Raw genomic sequence first — 8,388 nt, 5'->3', positions numbered from 1 at the left:
TTTTTGACATTTTTATGAAAAGGCACATTTTGTTCAGGTCATGCGGAGTAACCCTTTGAAAAGTTATTAATATTCCGGACTCAAAGATGCATGATATTTAAAAAAAAAAAAAAAAATATTTTTTTTTTTTTTGAAATTATAAGGAATATCCAGGGTTCAATTTAAGTTAAGCTCAATCGACAGCATTTGTGGCATAATGTTGATTACCATAAAAAATATTTTCAACGTGTCTCTCCTTTTCTTTAAAAAGTAAGACACTTACAATGCAAGTGAATGGAACCAATTTTTGGATGGTTTCAAGGCAGAAATATGAAGCTTATAATTTCATAAAAGCACTTACTGTACATTAATTCTTCTTTTAAAACGTGCATTATTTGAGCTGTAAAAAATGTTAAATCATTGTTTTTATGGTTGTTTAAGGGTTTTAAGGTTTACAGCGTTACATTGTCATGGCAGCTAAGTTGTAAATTTGTTGTAAGTTGTAAATTTGCATATAACTTTACACAGAAAATTTTTGTGGAAGTCAACATTATGCCACAATGCTTTCCAGGGAAATCATCCTACAAGTGGCATACTTATAGCTGACTTGAAAAACTTCTGATGTTACTGCTTTGTGGTGTAATATATGGAAACTAACAATTATAAAAGCCTGATTCAACAAGGAATTTGAATGTTCCTAAAAGCTTGGTTACTGTTTACCTCTTTTAAACTAGAGATCATGAAAAGTGAACAGACATGTGAAATACAAAGTTTTCAGGATCTCACTGTAATGTGATTTGACTTTAACTCCCTCAGACTTCAAAAGGCAGAAGTGAGTATTTTTTCCGAATGAAATGAGACAGTGACATGACCAGAACTAACGGGCAATGTACTGTATAATGCAGTTATTAAAGGTAGTTTTCTGAATAATTTATAATAACTTGCCGTTTTGCTCAATGACAAGGTTGCGTTGGGAAAGAGAGATTAAATTTTAATAATAATGCATTTCCATGATTAAGGAACCAAGGAATTGATTATATGCTCTAGCCTGAAATATATATATATATATATATATATATATATATATATATATATATATATATATATATATATATATATATATATATGTTTTATTTTTTTTTTTAATTTTTATTTTTTTTTTTGCAAGGATTGCATCAAATTAGTTCCTAAAAGTTTTGAAAGCAGGATATTTATATATATATATATATATATATATATATATATATATATATATATATATATATATTTACTATAAAAAAAAAAGAAATTCTCTCATAATTTATTCACCCTTATGCCATCTCGGATGTGTATGACTTTCTTTCTTCTGCAGAAAACAAATTAAGGATCTAAGAAGAATATTTCAGCTCTGTAGATCCTTACAATGCAAGTGAATGGTGAACAAAACTTTGAAGCTTCAAAAACCACATAAAGGCAGCATAAAAGTAATCCATACGACTCCAATGGTTTAATCCATAAGTCTTCTTTAATCCAATAGTAAGATAACACAACCCTCACACAAACACAACCAATTTGATTTGGTCATGAACTGATTAAAGGATACCAGTATAAAATGGGTCATCAGTGTGATATTCTAAATTCACAGACATGCGTTAAATTATTCTGGAAACTTAAAGAGTCCCCTTGACCCTCACCTTCCTCTGAGATACATGAGGGGCTTTTATTCATTTAAGCGGGTGTAAGGAGCAGTCTCACTGCAGAGGAAATTGAATCTGGTCTGTTGTTGTTATTGGTGGCGGTATTTATTGCCATATCAGCATCAAGGGCTATATCATGGCAAGTACAAGTTATAATCAAAAAATCAATAAATACAGCAAAAAAGATCAAATACATTAAAACATAAAAGAAAGAAAGAAAAAACAAATATGTTTCACAGTCAGAGTAATATTGAATCTGATCTGACATCCACAGGTTTATTGCTTCAGACATTGTCACAACAACCCGTGCTGTTCACATATCAAAACAAACGACATAATTCTACATTCCTGTCTTATACCATCCGAATACAAATATAAGAACTTCATTGTACATTTGGTAGCTAAAGTGGGCAAAAAAAGTATGTAAGCACTTACAAATTACTTCAAGTCCTCATCAAGTCATATACAGTATATGCTATGTACTGCACTAAAGCCAGATTTCTGTTTCATTTGATTCCATCAAATTTCAAAATATAAAAAGAAAATCATTAAATCTGTGAAGAAGGACCTTTCATTATTTAATTCAATGGATTATCCAAAAAAATAGATACTTACTATTACATGGAAATGGGATAAATAAAATATTTTTGGGCTTTATAAGAAAGATTTCTATAATATTCTGGATAAATATTAGTTTTTATTAATGAGTTACATTTCAGTGCATTTCAGGAAAAGACAGTTATTAATTAGTACGGCAGTTGCTTTTAATTTTCTCGCTAGACTTTGGTTGGTGCAAAACTCTAGCAGCCCAAAAAATTATTTGTGTAGCGAAAAAGAAAAAAACGAAAAGGAGACCCAGTGGAAAAAGGATGCATTTAGGGTTTGTTTGCTTTTTGATCAGAAATTCATTCAAGTGTCAAGAACATAAAAAAGAATGTTGACTGAAATGGTGACTGAAAATCTCCTTTTGTGTTCCACAGAAGAAAGTAATTCAGGTTTGGAACAACATGAGGGTGAGTAAATGATGACAGAAATTTCATTTTGTTGTCAACTATCCCTTTAAAGACCAGGGATAAAATACGATGCCATCTAAATGATTCACATTCTGTGTATCAGTACTGTGCATCCGTACCATAAATGAGGAGCTACAACTGCAGCAGACTGTAAATAACAATAGTGTTCTTGTGTTTGAAACTTTGGGCTTGTTCTGGTTTAAATTGTGTGTCCTTATAAATACGACATCAGAATTCTGGACTTAAATATACTGTCAAAAAGCATGTGGGTTTGTGAAATGCCATCAGCACTTAATAGCATTTGCTTGTATTTATTCCAGCAGGATTTTGAGATCTGAGTGCATTTTATGGTAAAATGTTGTGTAAGATCTTTTAGCACTGGGGTGGGCAGACCCATTGTACAGTATCTAAGGAACAATAGAAATTGAGCTAATATTTACTGTGCAGGTATTACACCTCACAGGTTTGAGAACACATTAAATTAATCTTATAAAGTAGGATTTCAAACAGAGAGCTAATCAAAGATCCGTTAGGTTCGTGAAGAAGAGGTTTGTGTTAGATTGACAGATGCCAGAACAATGTGTTTTACTGCAGTCATGTATAATAAATAAGGAAAGTTGACATGTCCTGTGGTGTGACATGCTACAGTGTGAATCCAGGTAAAGTGGGACGCTTACATTTTAGTATTTAATATGACTTCCTTTTTCTTTTTTATAGTGTCGAGAAGATCTAATTTCATAATTGTAAATACTTAGAGCCAATGATATCAAAACTGGAGTTAGGCTGTTAGCTTTGAGGCCATGTAGTGCTCATAAAAGTTGACAAAAAGTAACTTTAAGCAGATGTATGTATGGTGTCTTTCAAACAATCAATCAGTTGTTACATGAATAGTTTGGCCAACTATTAAAAGGTGTTTGCAGTTAGCAGTTTTGGTATGTTGACCTGGCAGTGATAAAGATCATATCAATGAAATGACACAGTTACACCAATCTCGTATCTCACAATTGCAACCCAGGTCACATTCGCAACTGGCAAACAAGTTCAGCCCTATAGTCATTGAGATATGCTGTCCCATGTTGATCCAGCAATGCATATGATGACCTCATTACACAGTCAGTCAAAGATTGGAGATGATTTGATGAAATACCAATGAGACCTTGAACGTGTGTGTATGCCCTATTACTTTAACTAAGCGGCTCTGTGTGAGGGTATTTGTCCACACTGTGGCTAAAGTTCACAGAGAGTGACGGTAAGGAGAGGGAGAGCACATCTGAGAGTTATAAAGAAGGAAAAGGCAGCGATGGCAGAGAAAAGTAACTGTAAGTCAACATTTTCTCTGTGGAAATGTGTTGAGGAAGGTGTCTCAATGTGCCAGGTGTGTGTTGCTGCTAATGAAATTAGCATGCATGGACTGGAATAGCTTGTGCTTTAGTAAATTGCTAAAAATGCTGTTCATTGTGGAACAATATGTAATTTTCTAATTGTTTGTGTATATTATATGTGTACTGATAGTTCTGGTAAATTGGCAACTTTATTGTAATTTATGAGTTCAGGGTTGTTTTTCTTGGGTTCAAACTGAATGTCATGTTTACAAAATGTGAAACATTCTTTTATTGTAATGTATTAATTTTTCAATTTCAACAGAGGTTTCAAGTCATTTAGTCCAATTAGTTGTATTGTAGTGAGATGAAATGGTATGTTTTCAATGGAGATAGCTTTATTTCTGATACTTTTATGAAAAAGTTCCAATGTGTAATTTTAACAAAATTATTTTGAGTGCAGTTTTGGAACATTTCACATGGGCATCCAATGTTTCAAATATGTTTATGTGATCATGTCTTTAAACATAATGAACATGCATGAATTTATCATGCTGCCACATGCACACATATACAATTCATGTTTTTTGTAAGGGTTCCTGTCCTCTCTCCTTCTGAACTTCATTCCTTCCTACTACACTTCCTACCACATTTCCTTTTCTTTAAAACTTCCTTCCATCCAACATAACTCCAACATTTCCTTTCATCCTCTTTTCCTTTTTTTGCCATTCCTTCCTTCATGCTGCACATCCTTTCTTTCACCAATCCTTCATTCTTTTCTTTCTTTCTCTCTTCATTTTGCACTTTCTTCCTTCTGCCCTTCCTTCCTTCCACACTTCCTTCTTCCTTCCTTCTAAACTTACATTCTTTATTCCACCCTTCATTCTTTTCATCTTTTCTTTCTTTCTTCCTTCTGCCCTTCCTTCCACACGTTTCCTCACTTCGTTTCTTCCCTCCTTCTAAACGTACTTTCTTTATTCCACCCTTCATTATTTCAACATATGTTCCTTCCTCTTTTCCTTTCTACTCCTTTCCTTTTCTTCCTGCTGCACATCATTCCTTCCACGCTTCCTTCATTATTTGCATCCTTTTTTTTCTGTCTTCCTTTAGCACTTCTTGCCTTCATCCCTTCCTTTCTTCCACAATTCCTTGCTTCCAAACTTCCTTTCTTCCTTCCTTCTAACCTTCATTCCTTCAACATTTTCTTCCTTCTGCTTGACCTTTTTCCACCCTTCCTTCCTTCCTGCTGTGCATCTTCCACCCTTCCTTTATTCTTTTAATCCTTTCATTGTCTTCCTTCTGCATTTTATTCCTTCCACACTTCCTCCCCTCCACATTTCGTTCCTTCTGCACACAATTCTACTGGATTTCCTAAACTCCACATGTTATGTCAACATTGAACTGAATCCCTTTCTCTCCCATCTCTCTTAAAGTGCAGTGTGTAATCAGGCCATACAACCCCACAGATAAGGCTGTAGTCAGCTCTCTCTTCCGCTTTGGGATTCTGGAAAATGTCTACCCAGCCTTCTTCAAAGCCATGAGCCACCCAGACAACATCGGCGTGACCCTCAGCATTTCTGTGGCCGGCTACGTGCTCGGAGGAAGCTCCTACATCCAGGCCTTGCTCTTCGGAGGAGCATGGGCCAGTTTGGTTTACTATTGCTGCCATGAAATTTACAATGGCTACCTCAAAAGAAAACTGGATGTGGAAATTGCTGACATTCAGGCCAACTTCCTGGATAATCCGATGAATAACTTCTGGGTGGCTGAAATGGAGGTGAATGGGAAGTCAAAGGTAGCCGGGCTCCTGGCTATAGTTGGCATCAAGGGCATAGTACAGAGCGACAGGAGCGAAGATGGAATGCTGCCGCAGAGGATGTGGCATCTCTAGAGGAGAGTGCGGGGGAGGTGTTTCAATTAATTGTGTCCTTTTCCCATCGGCGCAAAGGTCTGGGAACCCAACTGGCAGAGTTTTGTAAAGAGCAGGGCCTTTCCCGTATGGTCATAGAAACCAGCTCCCCGCAGAGTGCAGCTAATTCGCTGTTCTGCAAACTGGGCTTTACTGTGACTTCAGTCCATAGCGAGACACAATCTGTTCCTTTGGTTTCGAAACTGGCCAGGATCAATGTAATACGAATGGAAAAGTATCTCTAAAATGTATTAACAATGTTAACTTTTTAAAAACTTTGCAACAATACAGAAATGTTTAGTATATGTCACTGGCTTTATTCACACTGCACACAAATCTAAATTGGTTTTCAAATCCAGTCTTTTGTAAGTGATGAAGTCTGATCTGTTTGTTCAGACATTGTAGTTAAAGGGATAGTTCACCCAAACATGTAAATTCTTCCATAATTGTAAGAGGTGTTAGGCAGAATGTTAGTCTCAGTCATCATGCACTTTCATTGTAAGGGAAAAAATGCAATGAATATAAATGGTGACTGAGGCTAATATTCTGCCAGAAATTTTTTTTTGTGTGTTCCACAAAAGAAATAATGTCATATTGGTTTAGAACATCATGATGGTGAGACAATGACGACAGAATTAAAATTTTTCAGTGAACTATCCCTTTAATATTCACTTTATTTACATCGGTTACTACAGAAGGAGACGAAATTACCAAAAAAAATAAATAAAAGTGAAATCTTATCTAACCATTCAGACTTAGACGCACTCCAAAAAATCAGATTTTAATCAGATTTCAAAGCATGGATTTTTTTGGTGCTACAAAACTTTCAGATTTTTGCTGCATGTCTGAACAAAGCCAAATTTAAACTAAACCCATCCCTACACAATCAAGACTGCAAACTCACTCCAAAGACAGTCATGTCTGCATACTTGCTCTGGGATCATCGTCATTGATTTAAATCAATTACTTTATAATACTCGCTGGAAAATATGGTGTGAGAGGAGGAGGGCATGGCCGGGCCGTGATGACGCACACCTGGCGTAGAGTTGTCTAATCAGTGGGAGAGAGATAAGGAGCCGCCGGGACACCAATTCTGGAGAGAGAGAGAGATGCACATGTTGTGTGTCTGTGTGCGTCTTATGTTTGTTTTATGTTGTTTTAAGTTCAGTTATGCCATTAAAGTTATGTTAACTGTCCTGCCGGTTCCCGCCCCCTCCTTGCCCATCCTGAACCCGTTACATTGGTGCTGAAACCTGGGAAGGAGGAGGGATGCGCTGTCGCTGAGTTCTTGCCGCTGCCATCCACCAGTGGAGCAGCCTCGGCCGTCTGCCTGGGGACGGAGGGGTTGCTGTCGGCCGCCGAGAGTTGGAGGAACCACTGTTGTCCGCCGAGAAATGGGAGGAGCAATTCCGTCCGCCAGGGGTCGGAGGACTCGATGCCATCTGCCAGGAGAGGAGTGAGCTGTCGTCCGCCACAGGTTGGAGGAGTGGCTGAGGACAAGGCGTCAGCGTGTCCGGGTATCTGCAAGGCATTTTTTTTCTCTCTCTCTCCTCTCTCCCTCGTTCTGACTCTCCCGCTTGCTCTTTCTCTCTCCCCACTCCCTCCCCTCGTCTCTCCCAGGGCTCCAGAAAGGCGAGGAAGACCTGCTGGCAGGCACGGCCGGAAGGGCAACACCCCCCCCAGGATGGGAGGGGAGAGGAGTATGTCACGCCTGGGATTTCCCCACCCTGAGTCGGGTGATGGCGGAGTGTGACGAGGAGGAGGGCTAATCAGCCTGGAGGGGGATAAAGACGAAGCAGAGGCGCCAGTTTGAGAGAGAGATACATGCGGCCGCTGTGTGTGTTTATGTTTGTCTAAGTTCTTTTACATCATTAAAGTTATGTTGACTGTTCAGCCACTTCCCGCCGCCTCCTTGCCCACCTGAACCCGTTATATATGGTTTCTTTGCATTGTGAAATTAACACAAAGAGTACAGGCAATAAACAATACAAATATTATGGTTTGCACTCTCATCTATTAGAATAGTAATGTGAATAGACATTGAGGTGTAACTTGCAAACTTGCAAACTTTAAGATACTTTTAGATTTGGTTGAAAAATGTATCCCCATTGCTTCATGGGAATTGAAGCTGGCTGACCTATAAGACCACACTAAAAAATGTAAAATACAGTTGAAATGCAAAACTAAAGAAAGTAGCTGGAGGTTTAACATTCTTTCAGGCATTCTTCTGTGCATGTGAGCTTATTGTGTGGGTTGGAATAAAGGGTCTACTGTTTACAATACAACTTGAGTAAAATCCATATTCAGTTAGGTAACAGCATTACTGATTACTTTATTGCTAAAAGTGGTACAGTGGCTCTTTTCACTGTGCACTTGAATGTCGGTCACATCAGTATTGTGACAGTCTCAAAACACATAACTCACAATAATTCACACAACTAAATAATTATATAAAGATTATTCATATTTTAGATATTACTCCTAGAATAAAT

General features: G+C 37.4%; 1 pseudogene; it reads left to right on the top strand.

Annotated features, from left to right (window-relative positions):
- Positions 1-3,290: 3,290 nt before the first annotated feature.
- Positions 3,291-6,141, top strand: LOC127418526 (N-acetylaspartate synthetase-like; annotated as a pseudogene).
- The last annotated feature ends 2,247 nt before the right edge of the window (positions 6,142-8,388 follow it).

Source organism: Myxocyprinus asiaticus, chromosome 28, assembly GCF_019703515.2.
Source record: "Myxocyprinus asiaticus isolate MX2 ecotype Aquarium Trade chromosome 28, UBuf_Myxa_2, whole genome shotgun sequence".
Classification (NCBI taxonomy): domain Eukaryota; kingdom Metazoa; phylum Chordata; class Actinopteri; order Cypriniformes; family Catostomidae; genus Myxocyprinus; species Myxocyprinus asiaticus.
This window is presented reverse-complemented; position numbering and strand designations above follow the sequence as displayed.